Here is a 22,752-nt window from a genome sequence, read left to right as displayed (position 1 = left end):
TTGCCACCAACCTCCCTAATGTAAAACAACTGGTCTGAAGGCCAAGTACTTAGTCCAAATGAGATAGAATGATAGCTACACTGTAATCAAGTTTTAACCAAGCAGTAATAAGTACAATTTAATACCCCCTGTATAGAATGTGTACCATGTATTGTTGAGATACTATGCTGATAACCTGTTTGTGTACCTTTCCAGGTTGACATGGCTCCAAAAAGGAACCCATCATATTCTGCTGCAGAGGATGACGTGATTCACCAGAGCCTGGTGCGTGACTATGCCATCCTGTTCTCACGCACCACCCAGAATCAGCAGGAGAGGTCTGCACTGTGGCAAAACCTAGTTAGCAGGATAAATGATGTTGGCATGCATGATAGGACATATGAGCAGGTGAGACATCACTGCAGTGATTTGATTAGAAATGTCCGCCAGCGTGCTGCAGATATCCGCAGGCAACAGGTTGCCACAGGTGGGGGGGTGGCCACACATCCCCCCCTCACCAGACAGGAGGGGCTACTGCTAAGTGTTGTGGATCCAGCCCCAGAACAACAACAGCAACAGTCATGCATCATGATGGAGGTTGGATCCACACAGCAGCAAGACACGATGCGTGCAGGTAAGATGCCATATTTATTTATTGTTATTACTTTTACATTTGTTGACCCAGATAGTCTAGCTGGATATATGTCCATTTTCAGTAGAGGCCTGGGGAGAAAAGCTCCACACATAACGTAATAAAGGCAGACAGACAAGTTGTTAATACAGACAGCCAACATAATAGAAATGTACACCAGCCTGTTAATTAAATCAACATACATGTAAGGAACTCAAACAGTTTAGAGTCATACACAATGTACTGTCGGTTTCAAAGCAATTCTACCTAAAGCATAACGGTTATGCAATAAGGCAAAAGCCATATAGATAATAGTTAGGGCTCAGAAGGGTAGAGAAGTAGAAGGAGTATGAAAGATACAATGATATGGAAGAGGCAGGAGTCAAGAAGGGAAGTGAGGAAAAGAAGGAAGACAGTCAAGAGGAGGTGGGAGGGATGGGAGAAGTAGGTCAGAGCATAGAAGGACATCAAGGTGAAAGAAACAGGGTAGAAGCTAGTTTTTATGCACAATGAGGGGTTAAAGGTAAAGAGAGGGTGGGGAGAGGGACGTTAGCCTGGAGTCCAACAAGAACAAAGCCAGTGGTTTTGGAGGTACAGTTTGAGTTGTCGTTTGAAGAGAGGTAAGGGTGAGATTAGAGTTAACTCCTGGTATGTACATATGACTGTTCTGTACACTGTTACTTCATGCACGCATAAGGTGTGCATGTGGTATGTATCTGTCATCATGATATGTGATCGTGCATGTGTGATACAGACATTATGTGCAGCTGATGTGTATAAGGGAACTAGTGTACTACTGTACTGTATCATGTGCAAAACAAATGGCACACTTGTGCCCACTGACATTACTGTCTTCACACTTCCAGGTCCCTCCCATCTAGCAACGAGGCAGGCCATACATGCTGGTGAGTCTTTTTAACATTATCTGTAAAACAATTTATAATACTAGGAAGAGTAGTGTAACTCTGTAGTAGACATGCTGGTGAGTGTGTTCACAATACCTGTAATACACAGTTGTACTAAATTAAGAGTAGTGTAACACGGTACTGATGTGTGTGTTTACTGTGGGGTGTGCATGTGTGCGAGTGTGCCTGTGCCCATGTGTGCATGTGTGTTAGTGTCCATGAGTGCATGTGTCCATTTCTGAATGTGTGCATTAGTATTGAAGTGCATCTCTGTCAAATATGTATTGAGACTGTAATCTGTGTTCCCTGTTTTCCTCCCGTAGGTTCTGGTGCTGCTCTGGTGACCTGCAGCAGGGAACCTGAATCTTGTGCCCCAGGTACTGATGATGATGAAATGTCTGTAATGGTGCAGGAAGGTGTGTCTGGGTCCACCATTGGTCAGCCAATTGACAGTACACAGCTTTCAACCCCGTCAATGCGCACAGTCATCCTGCCGTTACATCCTTTGTCACCATTGTCCCTAGGTGATGGACAGTCTGCAGTGGGCATAGATCAGGGTAATGTGGTACCTGTGGTACATGCATCCCCTCAAGGCAGCCATGAGCAGGGACCTCCAATGGTACCATGCAGACAGTCGCCCATGGGTTGTCGTGGGGGCATCCGTGGCCGTACTGCCTCTGGCCGACGTGCCCAAGGAGGTATGTCAACCTCCACTATGTTTCGAACTGTCATGCAGGCACAGGCACGTATGGAAAGGTACACCAGACAGGGTCTGAGGGAGCTGAGAGCATGTCGCACAGCCATGACAGACGGCATGCGTGACGTTGCGAATGCTATCCGTAACTTCACAGATGTCGTTGACAGACGTTGTGGGGGCATAGAACAGCTGCTCCACAACCAGATGTCCATGGGCCAGGGCGATGGTGTGCGTTTGCGACGTCAACGTGGCCGTATGCCAGCAACATTACCAGCTGGCAGTGGCCGCGGACGACAACAGGCCCACTCACGCACCTCAAGTGCCAGCACCAGCCCCAGCAATGCTGGGTCTGTGCTGTCATCAAGACGCCCCAGGAGACCACGTGCACGTGGCTCTGGACAGTCCCAACAGGGAACTGTGTCCAGTCAACACACCCCTGCTTCCGATGACAGTACCCAGTCTGGGTTAGTACCGGATATGGCCCGTAGCACCCTGCCAGGCACAGGTACCGTGTCCGTGCCCACAGACACTGATCTGGATGACCTGACAGGTGCAGTCTGTGGCTGTCCACAAAACCCTGTACATGGCAGCCATTATGTGGGACTGTGTGCGTGCTTACACACATGCAGAAACCTAACACCTAGGGCAAACACATACACACACACACTGCACCAACACTGGTCCACCCTGTACTGCTGCCCCTCACAAACACACATACACACACATGTCAATTGGTGTTACCAGTGGCTGGCTTGGGCATACCTAACCCACACCCTGTGCATATGATGACACTGTGCCACCTCCTGCATACTACAACATTGGTGCAGGTAAAGGTAAACATGTTGCTGATGCACAGGGTGACTACATAGATGTGTATAAGTAGAAACATGTTTGTAACTGTTCACTGTTCCAGTATAATTGTGTGTATATCCCAGCAGTCCTGCTGCAGCAACTGTATGAATGTCCTCAATTGTTATCTGCACCCATACTACTTACCAAAGTGTACCAGCTGCACACCATCACATGCTAACATTGACTATGGCAATGCGCATCATGTGCTGTTATGTAGATTCAGCTATATGTATCTGTTCTGTCACACATGCATTTATACACACCCTGCTACCCACACACATGCACACGCTCACCTGCCATTCCCATTATTTATCACCCTACATGAGTAGCTGTTGATACATGACAGGTACACATTTGAGAAGTGCACTATGTTGTTTACTACTGGCATCCTCTTCTCTACCTGTACTCACAGGGTGCAGGCAACCTCATCAGTTCAAAGATGTAATGTGCATCAGGTACTGTGGTACCCTGATTGCCACATCAAACATGTTTCCCATATGGAAATGCACACACAGACACATCCCACATCCACACACTTGCCACATTCAGGCTTCAAAACACTATCCAGGTATATTCTGGTACATGTGCGTGTTACAGTAGCATGTAACACTATACTGAGTACTGGCAGTTGTCTGTTGTCATGTTGTTTGTATAGAATAAAAGAATTGTTTGATTATCCTACTTCATTTTGTGGACATTACTTGAAGAAGTGTTACCTTACATGTGTTATTGGTACCACCACCTTCTCTTTTGTAGTTTTGTTTGTATAGGGTGCTGTCAACATCACTGCTTGTTAAGGGTAATGACCACCCTGCAGTGCATAGCCCCATGTGGCAAAAGCCACATCCCACCCCATCATTGTGCACACACACTAACCCCACCCACAGTAAAACACATACTTTCCATTTGCAAGATTCGAACCCATACCTAACTGTGTTATGACAGTAGAAACAGACACATTAGCAGAGTGTGCTATTTGCAGTAGTTGGAGAAATCTTTTCTAATGCTGTACTTAGAGGGTGCTGACATCATCTGTGTGTAGGAGGAGGGATGTGCACCCTGTAGTGTGTTCTCCCAGTTGGCAAAAGGCACTTATCCCTCCCAGCATAGTGCACACACATAAACCCCACTCATGCATTCTCTTTGCAGGATTCAAACCCCTACCTAACAACGTTATGACACTGGAGAAAGATGCATTAGCAGAGCGCGCTATGCAAATTACTGGAGGACTTTAATACAGGTAATATAGTTATAGAGTCCTGACATCATCAGTGTTTCAAAAGGGGGATCTGCATCCTGTACTGTACTGTCACAGTTGCTAGTAGGGGCATTTCCCACACACACATCGATGTGTTTGAGGTTTGCATATGTGGGGGATCCAGTACTCCAGTGTGATTAGTATATGGTTTGATTGCAACAATGAGGGATATACTCCCAGTGGTGAGCAGTTTGTACTCATGTTTGTGATGATCAGGTCTAGTATATCTGCCCCTCTTGTGGGAAGGTTGGTTACCTGTTCCATAGCTAAAGAATGTCTGATCTATGGGAACCCTAGAGCTTGGGTATTGTGGCTTGTGTAATGTTCACAGTCTATGTTAGGGTAGCTGACGTCACCCAGTATGATGGTGTTTGCAGAGAAATCTATACTCTCCTGTGTCAGCATGAAGGCTGTGTGGGAGTCCTCAGTTTGAGAGGGTGCTGTAAGAGCTCCTCTGTGTCTCTTTCCATGTGGTCCAGGGAGGTACGTCTCAGGTTGTTTGCACCAGCATGGACAATGACTGCCTCATAGTTGTACTTGCTGTGGAGTGACCTGTGTGCCTGTGTTATGTGGCACATTCTATCACCCGACAGGTAGCTAACTGTGACCCTCACCTTGCTGTGTCTGGAGGGCGGCACATCTGTCAACAGCTCATGTCAAGCAAGTTCACACCCCTCATAAATGATGTGGAAACCTTAAAAGGCCCCAGGCCTGTTGAAAATATGGACCAGACTGCAGATACCTGTATAAAGGCATTCTATGGACACATTCAGGAATGCATGGATCATGAAGCCACATATGAAACCATGACCCAATTCTCCAAAGGCAGATGTCCTGGGTGCCGGACACCAGCCATAAACACACTATACAATAGAAGGATGACGCCACTACATGATACAACAAACTCCCAAAATGTGAAGGCACCACTGATGAGCATTGGAAGACAACTACAGGCACCCATATCATTGTCTCAGGCCATCTTTGAGAGAGGATTCCACAAGCCACTGAGGATAATCACAAGGCTGCCTGTAGTTATGTTAGTAACCTGGGTGGTACTACCCAGATATGCTCAGAGGTAATCCAAGATGTCACACAAAATACAAAACACACAGACATTGCCATCATCCTAGTGGACAGGTTCACTGCTGCCTTCTCCCCCCACCACACCAAAAGGGCAAATATGTCTCGCGGCAGAGTGCTGCCCCCCTGACATCACAGATGCTCAGGTAAGAGATGCCCTTCCCAAAGCAATAAACACTGCATCAATGGGACCAGACAGTGTCCCAGGCTGTGTCCTACATGAACCACAAGAAGAGCTACACCCAGACATAACACCACTGTTCAATCCCAGCCTTACTACATGATATGTGGCCAGAGAGTGGCGTACAGCAACAGTGGTCCCTCAACATTCATGTGGTGCCTTCATGGATCCTGGACACTAATCGCCCCATATGTCTGACTAGCTTTGTCTGCAAAGCTATGGCAAGGATCATCATGAACCTCACATATCTAGATATTGTGGACCTACAGACATGTCACCATACACAGTTTGGCTTTGTTAATGGCAGATCCTGCCTCTCAAACCTGTTTGATTTCTTTGAAACAGTCACCAAGGCCACTGTCAAGGGGAAGGAGGTCTACACAGCCTACCTGGACCTTGCATAAGCCTTTGATACAATACCCCACTTGTGCATTCTAGGGAAGCTCACCAGTGTACATATTAACCCCTATGTCACTATGGATATTGCACAGTGGCTCAAGGTCAGAACACACATGTTAGAATTGCTGGAGCCATGTCAGCCTACAACCTGGTACAAGTGGTGTCCCACAAGGCTCAGCCCTGGGAGCTGTCATGTTCATTATATATTTATCATAGGTACAGGCCAACATGGAAGTACTGTGGCTCAGCAAGTCGCAGGTGACTGCAAACTGGACGCCATAATCAACTCTCCAGCTAACACACGCATCCTCCAAAAGGGACTCTTGCAAACACACGACTTGTGCCACAGCCATGGCCTCAACGTGAATGACAGAAAGCGTATAGTCATCCCCTTTGTCAAACACAAAGTGACCACAACGTACCACATATGTGTTAATCCATTAAGTGCAGACGAAGGAATTATGGACCTTGGGGTACACAGGTTGATAGCATTCTACCATTTGACAACAACATGGACAAAGTGGTTAGGTAAGCATGTTATATGGGCCACATCATCATGATGGGATCCACATGTAGATCAGGGGAGGACATTGTGCCCCTTTACTCATCCCTCATCATGCCCATAATTGACTATGATGAACCTGTCGGCATGCACCTTGCCAGACACCTGCAGCAACTGGAGATACCACATATGTACCTCGACAAGAGGATCAAAGGGCTCAAACAGATGCCACATACTGACTGGTTAAAGTAACAGCAGCTCTACTCAGTGACATACTGCCTCTTCATAGGCAATCTGTGCCTGACATAGAAAGCCAGGTCAAACCCTCACTTAATGGCCATGCTGCACCTCAGAATATCCAGATCCCATCAGGATACACGCTGGAAAGACTTGAACCTCAGGAGTGATATACATAGGACATGCTGGAGGGGCACATTCACAACTCAGAGGCTCCCTTCATTCTTGAATATTATCCCAATAGAGGTTAGGCAGACTGACTCAGTGACTATCTTCAAGAGTGATATTAATGACTGGATGTGACATTGTAGGGTTACCCTGGGTATCACGTATGTGTCACTGTGAGACAGAGGCACAGTATACTAACCTTGGAAAAGGGCATAGCAAGACAGATTTACAATGCATGTTGAAAGCCACACACATTCTGGCTAGGTGGATACATGCCCTGGGCAGACATCCCTGTACGAACCTATGGACCTATGTATCTTGTTCACCATTGGCCCTATGTGCTGTTAATCACCAATGTAATCTCAATACTATGGTAGCATGTGCAAAGGTCAGTTGTCAGTCACCTCTATGGTACAGTTGTGGAATATGTGTGTCATGTAGTAATGTCACAGCTGCCACATGTACACAGTCAACCCTATCCCTACCCATGGATGTACATCACATGTATGAGATGGAAACACATGGCCAAACTGTGGACTAAGCACTCTGAACCCAGTACTGGCATAACCTGTCTGGTGGCATGAAATACTACAGTGACAGCAATACCAATCTGATGTGGACCTACACGGACAGCAATACAAGCATGGAAACACACCAGGTCAGTTGTGAAGCCTAAGGATAGCATCCTGCATGACTGGCAGACATCTCTGCAGCTGGCACACAGGCATACATTAGGCCTGCACACAGCACGCATAACACATAGCACACAAATCCTGTGTGTCAAACAAGCACAGTCTGTACAGCTATACAACACTACTGCCACAGTTGTGTTAGGTACTTTTATCGTCCAGTACAGTGGGACAATGCTCACCAGGCTGGAAAAGGTGTAGGTCACAGTGATATGCTCATGGGGCACTGTGGTTCACCACATAACACAAACATACAGGTCAGTCAGATGCATGGACACATATGACTCAGTCATTGTCCATGCCACCACAGCTGATGTGGGATGTCCCTCACTGGGATACATGATAGGGAACATGGAAGGGATCACTGAGCAAGTGACACAGGCTGGTAGACCCCTGACCTTGGTTGGCATCAGACCCTCACCAGGGATTCTGACATATTACTGAATGCTAATGAATTAGTGTAGCTACAACACCCTAGCTGAACGGTTCTTAGCATGCAGTCACTGCATTGCTATGGAATAACGTCTTACCACTCCCACAACAGGTGAAAACATGCAGCTCCTGTACATCAACAACATGTAGACTATATGCCCCAGACCAGGTGTGCATCCCTCACTACTAGGCTGATAGCATCTACATCTCACACTGTATATACACATCCCACATGCAGCACCTGCACAGAAGACCACGGTCATAATGTTACCCTGTGCAAATACCATGTATTCACATGTGGCAGGCATCACACATGGTAACTATTGAAGGTCACAGGTACATATGTGTATTTGGCACACACATACATCATGTGTGCATTGCCATAACTGGTTTAATCAATGTCATGCATTATTGTGAGGGACAACCTGCACACATGGGCATTCTGTGTGGGCAAAACACACGTGGCATGTCTGTAATCAAAAGCCATACATAATTGTGATACCATTTAGAAAGGGGTATGTGCATCCTGTAGTGTGCTTTCCCAGTTGCCAAAAGGGATATATCAGTCATACACACTTACCCCCCCTTCGCACACACTTGCTGGATTCAAACCCCTACCTAACTATGTTATGACACTAGAGACGGACGCATTAGCACAGCGTGCTATTTGCATTACTGGGAGATTTCCTTTCCCCTGATATACTTATAGGGTGCTGACATCATCAGAGTTTAGAAAGTGGAATGAGCATCCTGTGGTGTGTTTTCCCAGTTGCCAAAAGGGATGTTCTTTTCATACACACTTACCCCCCTTCACACACACTTGCTGGATTCAAACCCCTACCTAACTATGTTATGACACTAGAGACGGACGCATTAGCACAGCGCGCTATTCGCATTACTGGGAGATTTCTTTTCCCCTGATATACTTATAGGGTGCTGACATCATCAGAGTTTAGAAAGTGGAATGAGCATCCTGTGGTGTGTTTTCCCAGTTGCCAAAAGGGATGTTCCTTTCATACTCACTTACACCCCTTCATACACACTTGCTGGATTCAAACCCCTATCTAAGTATGTTGTGACACTAGAGACAGACGCATTAGCACAGCGCACTATTCACATTATTGGGAGATTTTTTTTCCCCTGATATACTTATAGGGTGCTGACATCATCAGAGTTTAGAAAGTGGAATGAGCGTCCTGTGGTGTGTTTTCCCAGTTGCCAAAAGGGATGTTCCTTTCATACACACTTACCCCCCCTTCACACACACTTGCTGGATTCAAACCCCTACCTAACTATGTTATGACACTAGAGACGGATGTATTAGCACAGCGTGCTATTCACATTACTGGGAGATTTCCTTTCCCCTGATATACTTATAGGGTGCTGACATCATCAGAGTTTAGAAAGTGGAATGAGCGTCCTGTGGTGTGTTTTCCCAGTTGCCAAAAGGGATGTTCCTTTCATACACACTTACACCCCTTCACACACACTTGCTGGATTCAAACCCCTACCTAACTATGTTATGACACTAGAGACAGATGCATTAGTGGAGCACGCTATTCGGATTACTGAGAGATTCCTTTTCTCCAGATATACTTATAGGGTGCTTACATGATCAGTGTCTAGAAAAGGGAATGAGCATCCTCTGGTGTGTTTTCACAGTTGCTAGGAGTAACATTTGGACCAAGTGTGTGAGCATGCCCAGTTCAGCCTTCCCATGGCATGTTGTGTGAAAGATGTCTCATTTATCTAAGTGTGTGAGCATGCCCAGTGTGGGCTTTACATATGTTGAACTCTGCAGCCCATCACATTTGTGGATGAGTGTGACCTTCAACAAATACCTCCAGTTTATGGTTGTGTGTTCTGTGCCATGTTGTGTAGTTACTGTCCACTGTGAACACAACAGGGAGTATACTGTGCCTGCAGGTTTTGCATGGGATACTTTGCACACAATTGTCAACATCCGTTCATACTGACCTGACACTGTAGTACTGTATAGTGTAGTGGTTCAGTACTTTCACTGTGGTGGTCAGTATCCTGGGCTTTAGTCCTATCACTGCTTTACATTTCCATAGTGTGCACAACAGCCTGGTTAGGGTCCAGTTGTGCACATCTGCACAAAGGCAGTGCCTCTACGGACCCTGGTAATTACTGCCCCATAAGCTTAACAAGTCTAGTCTGCAAAGCTATGGAGAGGATCATAATTGAGCTCATAAACAAAGATATAGGGGACATGCAGACATTGTACCCGTCCCAGTTTGGCTTGGTCAAGGGCAGATCATGCCTTTTGTACTCGGTTGACATCTTCAAAACGGTCACTTAGGCCATTGTTGGGGAAAGGCAGTCCATACAGCCTACCTTGGCCTTGCAAACACTTTCAACACAATACCCCACTCAGGTATTGTGGAAAACCCTAACAACTGAAATGTAAACCCATATGTCACAAGATGGGTTGCAAACTGACTTAAGGACTGGACCCACAGGGTTAGAGTTGCTGGCACTATGTTAGACTCCAGGCTGGTCACAGGTGGTGTCACACAGGGCTCAGTCCTTGGCCCCCTATTGTTTGTCATGTACTTCCCAGAAGTACAGGCCAACATGGGAGGACTTTGGCTGACAATGTTTGCAGATGACTGCACACTAGGCGCCATAGTGGACAGTGCATCAGACACGGATATCCTTCAGGAGGGTCTCACGGTAACTGATAGCTGGTGCCAGAGCCATGGCCTGAAGTCAAAGTGCACAACATGTGTAGACATACCCTTCAGGAAAAGCAAGGTAACCCCAAGCTACCATATAGGTGGCAATCCTCTAAGCACAGAGGAGGTTATCATGGACCTGGGGACCCAGGTTGACAGTCGCCATTCTTCTGAGACTCATGTTGCTAAAGTGGCTAGAAAGACCTTCTACATTGCCCACCTGATCAGGATGGGATTCACATCCAGATCTAGTGGGTCATTGTTCCACTGTACTCTTCACTTATCAGACCGGTGATCGAGTAGAATGCCCTATTCTGGATGTATCTCACCCAACACCTGCAGCAATTGGAGACACCCTGAATGTCCCCCACCTAAAGGATAAAGGAACCCCAACATCTCTCATATGCTGCCAGATTGAAGACACTCCCGCTCTATTCAGTCACATACCATCTGCTTAGAGGTGACATGTGCCTGACATGCAAGGCCATGTCCAAACAGGGATTAATGGACATGCTCCACCTCAGAATCGGCAGATCCACCTGAACCAGTAGTGCAAGTGACTTACACCTTAGCATGGATGTACGTTGGACATGTTGGAGTGATGGAGTTGTCACTCGGAGACTCCCTATGCTGTGGAATACAATCCCGGTCCATGTGAGGCAGAGCACCTTGCTGGCTGTGTTCAAGAGGTATCTTGACCTGTGGATGGGAGGTCATACGTTTAACCCGGGGATCATCACTGTGTCACTGCTGGAGAGAGGCACGACAAAATAATGGGCACAGTACTGTTTCCATATAAGGGGTGGTGTACGCAAACAAACTCTGGGCTAGGCTCATACCTGCCTTAGGGAAGATAGCCTAGTATAACCCTATGTACCTATGAACCTATCTGACCATGTTGCATTATGTTCAGATGTGAACTACTTACAACAGCCTCATCCAACATCAGTAGTGTATTCCACAACATGGGTGTACATTGGCAAACACTACCGATGTGCCCTAGGCCATTTCTAATGCTAGTCGGAGAGTGTGTTTGTCCGTCAACACATTGTCAGTGTAGTTTGCCATGACATATGTCTTGTTTAGTATACTGTGCCTCTGTCTACCTGTGACATAACATTGATCCCCAGGGTAGACCTACCATCTCCCATCCACTCATTAGGATTCCTGTTGAGGGGAATCAACGAGTGACTCTACGGATAACCTGTACTGATAGTTTACTCATGCGTGGGGGTGGCTTCTGTGTTATGGATGATGCAGTACAGCCTGTCCTATGTATGTCAGTGCTGGGGTTCAGGTCCCTCATGTGCATAGCTCCCTGCCATTCAGATTGTACAAGGTGCAGCATGTGCATTGATTCCAGCTTGGACATGGCTTTCTACATCAGGCACAGCTTGCGTCTGGGTGGACAGCATGGCAGTGTGTGGAGCTGCACTCTGTTTAATCAGGCGACACATTACATGTGTTCCAGCTCTTTCATACTCCTGGTGAGGTACTGTTGTGGACTTTACAGTTGCTGGATGTGTCTGCATGGGGTAAACCCCACAGGGGCTGTTGTGGTAATTTCTAATGCTGATGAAAGATAACTGCAGAACCACAATGACCTCCCCTTAGCTAGATGTCAGAAAGCATGGACCATGCAATCACAAATATAAACAGGACCCTCTCCACAAAGGGAAAGTGGCCTGTCTGGTGGACCACAGCCATAAACAAACTGTATAACAGATGAGGGATACTAATGCAAGACAGAGCTACATCTCCAAAAGGGAAGACAGCTGTGATTAGCACTAGTAGAAAGCTACATTATGTCAGAAAGACATGCAAGGTCAACTTGGGGACATAAATCACCAAAGACAATGAAGGTAACCACACTGCTTTCTTCAGTTATGTCAGACACCTGGTTGGGAACCCTCAGATATGCTCAGAGTTGGTACACAACAACATATATTCCAGTGACCTGACAGATATTGGCAACATTCCGGCGGACAGCTTCAGTGCGATTTACCCCCTCCCTCACCCCCAAAAGAAGATAGTTATCACAGCTGTATGTAACCTCACTGTCATCTTGGATGTCCATGTGAGAGCCGCACTCAGTAAAGACAAGTACACAGCATCAATGGGACCTGATGGTATCCCCGGTTGCATGCTATGTGAACTCCAGAAGGAGCTGGACCCGTATATACAAATGCTATTTAACCTTAGCCTTGCTACAGGATATGTACCTGAACACTGGCGTACAGCAACAGTGGTCCCACTCCACAAAGGAGATGCCTCCACAGACCATGGCAACTACCACCACACAAGCTTAACCAGCCTTGTCTGCAAAGCTATGGGAAGAGTCATTATGGAGCTCTTACACAGAGACATTGCTCACCTACAGACCCTTGATCCCACCCAGTTCAGCTTTGTACAGGGCAGATCCTGCCTTTTGCACCTAGTTGACTACTATGCAACTGTCAGTAGGGCCATTGATGAGGGCTACACAGTCCACACAGCCTACCTGCACTTGGCTAAGGCCTGTGACACAATACCCCACTCAGGCATCATAGACAAGCTCAACAGCTGACATATAACACCATATGTCACAGGATAGGTTGCAAAATGGCTAGGAAACAGAACCCATAAAGTCAACATTGCAGGTGCCTTGTCGGATTCAAAGCCAGTCACAGGTGGTGTCCCACAAGGATGTGTCCTGGGACCCCTCTTAATTGGTATTTACTTTTCAGATGTGAAAGCAAACATAGGAGGGTTGTGGCTGACAAAGTTTGCAGATGACTGCAACCTAGGCACCATAGTGAATACATCAGCCGGCGCACACATCCTACAGAATGCCGTCACAAAGACGGATAGCTGGTGCCAGACTCATGGCCTGAAACTGAATGCAACTGATGTGTAGTCATCCCCTTTGGGAGGAACAAAGTACCCACAGATCAATACATAGACAGCAACCCACTGAGCACAGTAAACAAATCAGACACCTGGGGACACGTGTAGATAGTGACATCTCGTTTGACACCCATGTTGCCAAAGTGGTTAGGAGGACTATCTATCCTGGCCACCTTATCATGGAGGGTTTCCCATCCAGATCATAGGAGGTCATTGTACCACTATACATCTCCCTTATCAGGCCCATGATTGAATACAGAGCCCCATTTGGTATGTACCTCACCCAGCACTTGCAACAGCTGGAGAGACCCCAAAAGTACCTTACCATGAAGATCAGAGGTCTACAACACATGTCATATGCTTCCAGAATAGAGGAAACCCAGCTTTATTCAGTGTCATACCGCATACTTACAGGTGACCTATGCCTGACATACAAGACCATGTCCAATCAGGATTTGGTGGGCATGCTCCACTGCAAGCAATCCAAATCCACCAGAACCATGAGAGCTGCAGATCTGAACCTCAGCACATACATGTATAGGACATGCTGGAGGGACAGAGTCATAACTCAGGGCATCTCACAGTCTAGCAGAGTATCCCAGTTCATGTTGGACAGAGTCCCTCACTGACTCTCTTCAAGAGACATCTGGACAACTGCATATGAGACAGAGGCACAGACTAGACAGAGGCACAGTCATGTTATTCAATTACGTAAGGGGGTCATAATGTGTCACTACTAAGTCAGAGGCACAATATTCGAATCTATTCTGTACACTTATTACCACTATAAGGGGTGGCAATAGCCACATCACTATGGCTAGGCATATACATGCACTAGGGCAGATAGCCTACTAGTAAACTATGACACTATGAAACTATGGTGTATGTGTAGGTACTGTCAGTCAAGCACTATGATGTGGTTTGGGGGGCTTGATATCTCACTGTATTCCAACATTGTTTTGTCTATTCCTTCTAGCATGTCTAGGGATCAGTTGCTAGTGTCCTCTCCTGCTCAGCTGGTGAACCTGGGAATATTGGGGCAATGTTACAATTGCCTCATGTACACTGACAACCCTCTCCTTCTCCCATAAAACACACATACATGTGAGAGATGCAACTATATAGCCAAAGTGGAGGCTGAGCTCTCTCAACATAGGACTAGCAAGACCAGAGAGAAGGTGAAGGTAACCAGACACATCACAAACCCAGTCTCACATAGCACTATCACAACTTAAAATCATACACATAGACACACAAAGACATACTCGGAGGCTCTGATCAGAATTCTACCAAAACAGCAGTGGCCACCACAGCAGACACACACACAACTGCCTCCACAGGGCACAGCACATGCAACACATAGACCACAGAGTCAGTGTGCCAAACAGTCACAGCCCTTCAGGCCAAACACAATGCCAGACACACTTGTCATAGGTGACTCCATAGTCAGACACACTGGCATCCCGCTCACTAGATCGAGTACGGAGGAAGTCACAGTAGGCTGCCTATCGGGCACTGGAATCCACCACATAATGCAAGCACTCAGGTCACTCAACTGCAAGTACAAGTCTGACCCAGTCATTATCCATGCTGGTGTGAACGACCTGAGATGTACCTCCCTGGACTACATGGAAAGAGACATAGAGGATCCCTCTGATTATGTAGGCCAGGCAGGTATGACCCTGACCTTGAGTAGTATCCTACCTTCACCAAGTATGATGCCACATAAACAGAGACAAGATGATCAGCTGTAATAATTTGCTTAGACTATGGTGTCATTCAGAGGGGGTCCAATGTCTGTCTGCCTGGGATGACATGCTGGACAGGCCATGCTGATTTGCAAGGGATGGCTTGCACCTGTCACCCCTGGGCTTCCGGATTTCGGATGATGCTCTTGCCACCCCCATTTTGCCTTTTTTATGCAACAATCAGATTCTACACCTACCACCCTAGAACACAGGAAAGGAAAGACACTAAGGGTAATGCTGCTCAATGCCAGAGGTCTCAACCTCAAGCTGCACACACTCGATGCCCTTCTCAGTATGTAGCACATTGATGTCTGTGCTGTGCCTGAGACCTGGTTCACGGCTTCTGACAGCACCCCGGCACTATCGTGTGTTACCTCATATCATGCATTCCGGCACCAAAATCCAGACAACACCAAGAAAGGAGGGTGGGTGTCCATATTCATCAAGGACACCCTCACCTCAAGGATGGTGGCAACACACGATGCATCGGAGACCATCCAGGTGCCAGTAAAGGTAGGCAAGACTGCTCTGTAGTTTGTAGCATGTTACATGCCACCCTCTCAAACTCAGGTACCTCACACAGCTGTCCTGAAAACACTGGAGGGGATAAATGTATCTCAAAACACCATCATACTGGGTGATTCCAAGTATCCAAATATAGACTGGGGTCACTAATCAAGCCAAAACACTCTAACCCAAAGGTTCCAAGAGTTCATACACTCAAATGCCATGGAACAACTGGTCACCATCCCCACAAGTGGAGACAACATACTAGAACTCATCATCACGAACATGGGGTCACACTGTTCAACACCAGACGTATACCCATCATTGGTGAGATCAGATCATGGACTACTCTCAGTGGGAGTCCACATCACACCCACACCCCATATAGAAAAACATACAGTGAAGACCTTCTCAAATGCCAACTTCACATTTCTAAGGACTGGTGTGGTCTCTTTCAAGGCCCCCAAGCCAGCGGACACCATTACCCAAGCCGCTGTATCACTTAAAAATGCCTTCTACCAGTACCTCCAGGACTGCATGGATCAGGCAATCACAAACAAAACAAAGGCTCTTTGTACCACAGGCAAGCATCCAGTCTGGTGGACCCTAGCCATAAACAAGCTCTACAACAAAAGGAAGGAGCTACTACAAGATTGAGCGGAATCCGTAGAAGGGAAGACACCCCTGCTCATTATGAGTAAAACACTGGGTTCCCACATACAATCATCCAAGGCAGGTTTTGGGAGTAAACCCACTCAGGACTCAAGGGACAATCATGAGGCCTTTTTTACCTATGTTTGACACCTGGTAGGGAACCCCCAGATATGCTCAGAATTAGTTCGGAATGATGTAAATATCACTGAACCTACAGACATTGCCAACATACTGGCTGACAGGTTCAGTGCAGATTCCCCCCCCCTCACCCCAACTGGAGGGGTATCTACACCAGAGGATTGTAGCCCCCCAAACATCTCCAATGCTGGGGTGGGAACTGCTCTATCCAAGGCGGAAAACACTTTATCCATGGGACCAGATGGTGTCCCCAGTTGTGTGCTCCATGAACTCAATGAGGAATTACACCCGCAGTTAGGGCAGCTGTTTAATCTTAGCCTCACCTCAGGATATGTGCCCAAGGAGTGGCATACGGCAATGGTGGACCCACTTCACAAAGGAGGTGCCTCCAACAACACTGGAAAATACCATCCCATCAGCTTGACAAGCCTGGTCTGCTAAGCTATGGTGAGGATCATAATGGGAATGATAAATGAAGACATGGGGGGACTTGCAGACATTGGATCCAATCCAGTTTGGCTTTGTCAAGGGCAGATCATGCCTTTTAAACTTGGTTAACTTTTTCATGACAGTCACCCAGGCCATTGACATGGGCAAGGCACTCCACACAGCCTACCTTGACCTGGCAAAGGCTTTCGACACAATACCCCACTCAGGTATCATTGAAAACATCACCAGCTTAAATGTGAACCCATACATCACAGGATGGGTTGCAAACTGGTTAAGTGACAGAACACACAGGGTCAAAGTTGCTGGTGCCATGTCACACTCCAGAGCTGTCACAAGTGTTGTCCCACAGGGCTCAGTCCTGGGCCCACTTTTGTTCAGCATCTACTTTTCAGAAGTACAAGCAAACACAGGAGGATTATGGCTGACAAAGTTTGAAGATGACTGCAAACTGGGAACCATAGTTGGAAACCCATCTGACACAGACATCCTTCAGAAGGGTCTCATACACACAGATAACTGGTGCCAGAGCCATGGCCTTACGTTAAACGCTAAACAATGCATAGTCATACCCTTCAGGAACAACAGGGTTACCCCTAGTTCCCATCTAGGTGGCAATCCTCTAAGCACAGAAGAGGTTATCAGGGACCTGGGCACCCAGGTTGACAGTAATATTTCATTTGACACTCACGTTGCCAGAGTAGGCCTGGGGCAGTTACTGCTATTAGGACAGAGGTGTGACCTGGTAGTGTCAGGGTGCTAATGTGGGCTTTGACCCTGTTTTCTATTACAACACTGATATCTACATTATCTATACTGTGTGCATTTACACTGCACGCATTTATACTTATGGCATTGGGTAGCATTACATCTAGGTTCCTATCCCTTGTGGTACCTATGAGGTAGGTTTGTGTTTTTTTGTGGTTTATGATTAGTGAGGGTGGATGTTAGCCGGGTCCTTAGGTGTGCATATGGTACATGGTATTACATTACTTAACACATGGCATTCATGCCTCAGGTGGTGCTGCAGGGCTGCCTCTGTCGGATGCACATACTACACTCCCTGTACATGTTTGGAAGCAGGTTGTGTCATGTTAGGCATCCCTGTTACTATATGAGTGAGTCGGAGCGGGTATCAGTCCCAGTGTTCCTACTGACCAAGTGTATGTGCTATGCGTTGCCTCTTTGCCAAGGCCAGGGCATACTGGGCACGCCTCCTTCTGCCTACTGGGACAAGGTCAGGTTGTTCCTCCTCCGAGTCACCCTCTGCCTGTGGTGGCCTTGGCAATGGTGGGGGGATGTTAGGCCCAGCCCTGTGCTGGTCCTGCTGCAGCTGTTTCCGCAGGATCATATTATGTAGCATAGCACATATCATGACCATTTGGGTACATGTAGTTGGTGTGTACTGCAAGGCTCCACCAGATGTGTCCAGACACCCGAACCATGACTTGAGCAGCCCAAACACATGCTCTATGACATTACGTGTTTGTGCGTGTGCCTCATTATGGCGTTCCTGTTCAGGTGTGTGTGCGTTTCTGATGGGTGTCATCAGCCACGGCTCAAGTGCATAACCTGCATCCCCCACTAGGTGTCCGTGTGGGAAGTCCCCACTGGCAAATGATTGGTACAGCTGCGTCAGATGCCAGATGTGGGAATCGTGGTAGCTCCCAGGGCAGCCAGCACACACATTCATTATTATGCCCTGGGCATCACACACGACCTGGCAGTTGATGGAGGGGTATCCCTTGCGGTTAATGTAGACTCTACCCCGCTCACCGGCTGGTGCTTTGATGCATACATGCATGCAGTCTATTGCACCCAGCACCTCAGGGTATCCCGCTATTTGCTGGAAGAGACGCATATTGCTGGCCACAACCTCACGGTCATTTGGGACATATATATGATCACCGACATGTGCTGACATGGCATCCAGGAACTGGTGCAGTACCCTGGAGGCTGATGCCTGTGATATCCCCATCATATCACCAGTTGGTCTCTGGAAGGTACCTGTTGCTAGTATTCTTAGGCCAACACATACCTTGGTTTCCACTGGGATGGGTTCCCCTCTGTTGGTTCTGTGTGTGAGATGTGGCCTGCACAGCTCAACAATCTGCTGCAGAAGGTCTCTGTCCACTCTGTAGTGCTCTACTATCTCCAGCTCATGTAACCCATGGTAGGTGACCCTGGGCCTGTATACTCTTCTCCTTCTCCTCACTCTGGGTTGTCTGTCAGCATCTGCATTTTCACCACCCTCAGCAATTCGCCTATGCCTGATTATAACAGCTATGGCAGCCCCTAGCATTTCTGCTCTGAGTTCAGCTTTTTTCAGTTTTCAAGTCTGATAGCTTACTTTCTTGCAGTATCTCTTGTGAGAAACACCCTGCACTGCTCTTTGCAGTGTTTTAAGTGCTGGGTTGGGCTTCTAGTCTGCTTGCATAATTGCCTGCTTCCAATTGTTTCAACCAATTAACTCCAGCAGTATCCTCTGGCAGTTTCCCTGTATTTTGGTTGTTTCCTGTTTCCTCTCTGTTTCCTGAAGGGGAGCAATGTGCACACCGGCTTAAACACGCTCACAGTCAGTTAGACGCGCACACATCCCTACACGGTGTTACACGCGCGCACACATCCTTACACGGTGTGAACTAGGCTGATTCATGTTAAAACGCACGCACACTGCCTTAAACACGTGCACGCCCGCGCAAACTGTTGTACATGGTTTGCAACACACTCCCACATGTTGAACCTGCCTTACATGGGTGCACATGCGCGCATGCACGTATTTCAAGAAACTTTGAATGTAGGGATAGTGTAAACCTTTGATTTCTTGACTTTCCTAGTGTTCTGTTGGGACACACCTCCCTCCCTGAGGTCTGTCTGTCATCTTTCACCTTACATTGACCTCCAATCTGGTGCATTTGTATCTATCCTTCCCCCCTGTGATGTCACCTACCTCTTACTCTGTTCCTCCCCCTTCTCTAACTCTTACACTACTCAGACAGTGCTCATTACCTATGTGGCAGTGTGATTCAGTATTGTAACCCTCATTTACATAGGATTGCCTAGTAATGACTAGTTACATGTCTTACACGGAGCTTCCCCCCCTTGACAACCACTAAACGGAGGCCATATTGCTTTTGGTCTGCAAGTCCCTCCATTGACATTCGATGTAATACATAAATCCCACAATTGTGGGCTTATAAGCTTCGGTTTTTAGTTTTAGGCAGCGCACCCCGTTTGCGCGGGTGTGCGCTGCAGTTAAACCTCAAAATCCCGTGAAAAAAAAATTAAGTTATATAACATATTTTTGCAACACTTTTTCATGCCAATGGCCACATATTTGGCCATTGGCATGCTTAATGTAACAAATGCACACTTTATTTGGAGCTGACATAGCTCCGTTTTTAATTTTGCAGAAATGTACTCAGTTGTCAGCTGAGTACATTTCTGCAGCTAACACGTCCGTTACACGGACTGGTTTCTGCTTCGTGGATCGCTCATATACCTCATTTGCATATCTTTGAGCTGCAAATGAGGTATTGAGCATTTCCACGCCCAGTCCGTGTAAGAGACGTGTTAGCTGTCTCTTACACGGAGATTTGGGCTGTTCCTGAATCGGGAGGCTTACACGGAGGCTTACACTACTCTTGAACTCCGTGTAAGCCTTCCTGAATCTGGCCCAGTATGTTGATATCACATCCCCACCAAAACAAACAGATAAGTCAGTTTTCATAATAGCAAAGATAAAACAACCATAAAGAAGTCAGTACTGATAATAGCAAAGATAAAACAACCATAAAGTATTCCATACATCTGAACATTAAGTCACCTTGCTATACTTCATGACAGTACCACACATGCAATGTGGGAACTTGTAGTAAGTCATGCACTGTTTTGTATTATTGCTTAATCAGTGAATATGAAAACAGAGTTCAGAATTATTTGTCAGGTGTTCCTAGGACATACTCGTGCAAATGTTATATACTGGCAAGATTATTTTCCTGAAAAAAATCTTTATTTTTATTTTTGACTGTAAATTACTTGGCATTCTAAAACTGCCAGCACTGCTAAAATTATAATCAGACCAGTGATATGTTCTTATATATATTATTTACAATACTTTGATTTGTAACTGAAGGCTGTGGGGAATCTTCCCATAAATAAAATAGCATTTAACTTAAGGAATCATTTTCTTTGACTTTCTATCTCACTGATTATTGTTGTAGTCCACCAAAGCTTAAAAATATCCCCATAAATTTTGAGAAACAGTAAAGCAGTAAACTGTTTACCTAGATTAAGTAAACAGATGCTGCTCTACCAGGGAAGTCATTAGGTTTCTAACTGCTGAAAGCAAAATAGCTGGAAAAAGAAGCAAAGCTCTTAAAAGAGTTCCATAACCCTTGGGTTGCCAAAATGACTGCCATACCTTTCAGCCTTGACCATGTCTACTTTTATAGCTTTACTTCAAAAGTTGTCACAGAAAGCCAGAAAGGATTTCTGGTACCTACGTATTATCGCAACCATGTTCCGAATCTGTCTTCACAGGCTAGTTTTACACACACTGATATACAATCCCTACAACGTCTTGGTGTTCTCAATAAATAACTAACCAAATGTTATCCACTTGTCCCAATGAAAATTTACAGTAATTGTTGTTTTTTGGTACCACTGAAACAAGCTCATATTGAAGGGAGGGTTTCAGTAGCACCACATTATCCACTTGTCCCACTCAAAATGTAGACTAATTCTTGTTTTTGGTACTACCGAAACCCACTCGTATTGAACAGGACAAATGACTTGACAGGATATAACTTATGTTCACTATCTACTAATTCACAAATTAATGTACGCATTACCTTAACCATCGTTCAAGATTTGACAGAGTCTTACCTTCTACAGGGAACCTGAGGTTAAATATTTAGTTGCTCATAAGCTTGTAATTTCCTGACTACTCTGAGTGACTTTCTTCATTAAATCTGTGGCCACACACACTTTGTACAGTGACAGTAGCCCTAGGAATGACAAGGTGACAGCTCCAACACATTCCATGGCTTGTGTGTGTGTGTGTGTGTGTGTGTGTGTGTGTGTGTGTGTGTGTGTGTGTGTGTGTGTGTGTGTGTGTGTGTTCTCTCCTCCACCCCTTGATAGTACTGCTAAAGAAAAGAAGGCCACCAAAGACGCACAGGAGCCGGACACCGGTCAGTCTCCTCAACCAATGTATTCACATTATTAGCCAAAAGGAACTGATCAGGCCAGGCAGTGACTGGTGGTGATAATAAAACTGGGTACTTAGGTATCATCACATTCAGGTTACTAATCTGCCAAAATTCATGAAATTAAGGAGAATGAGTCATTTGACCATAATTTCAAGAATTTTGACAGATTTGGAATGTGGTTATGATAATATGTAAGTACCAGATTTCTTTTTATGTAACTGATGAGCAGTTTATTGATGCAAAGCTGATTATGTCAATTTTAGTGAACTAGTATGATTTTTGGATTATTTTAACAAAGCTGAGGGTGCACAACCTCAAAACTGGTTATAATAGTTAGAGTGGAGCAGTAATAACTCTCTCTGCATAGCAGGTGTGTCGGGACTTGCCATCCCACTTCACCTATGTATATTAGTTTTAATTCCCTTCATTGACTTAGGTGTAGTTGGTTCA

Source organism: Protopterus annectens, chromosome 2.part2 (genome assembly GCF_019279795.1).
Source record: "Protopterus annectens isolate FY-2018-M chromosome 2.part2, PAN1.0, whole genome shotgun sequence".
Classification (NCBI taxonomy): Eukaryota; Metazoa; Chordata; order Ceratodontiformes; family Protopteridae; genus Protopterus; species Protopterus annectens.
Note: the sequence above shows the minus strand (reverse complement) of the source record.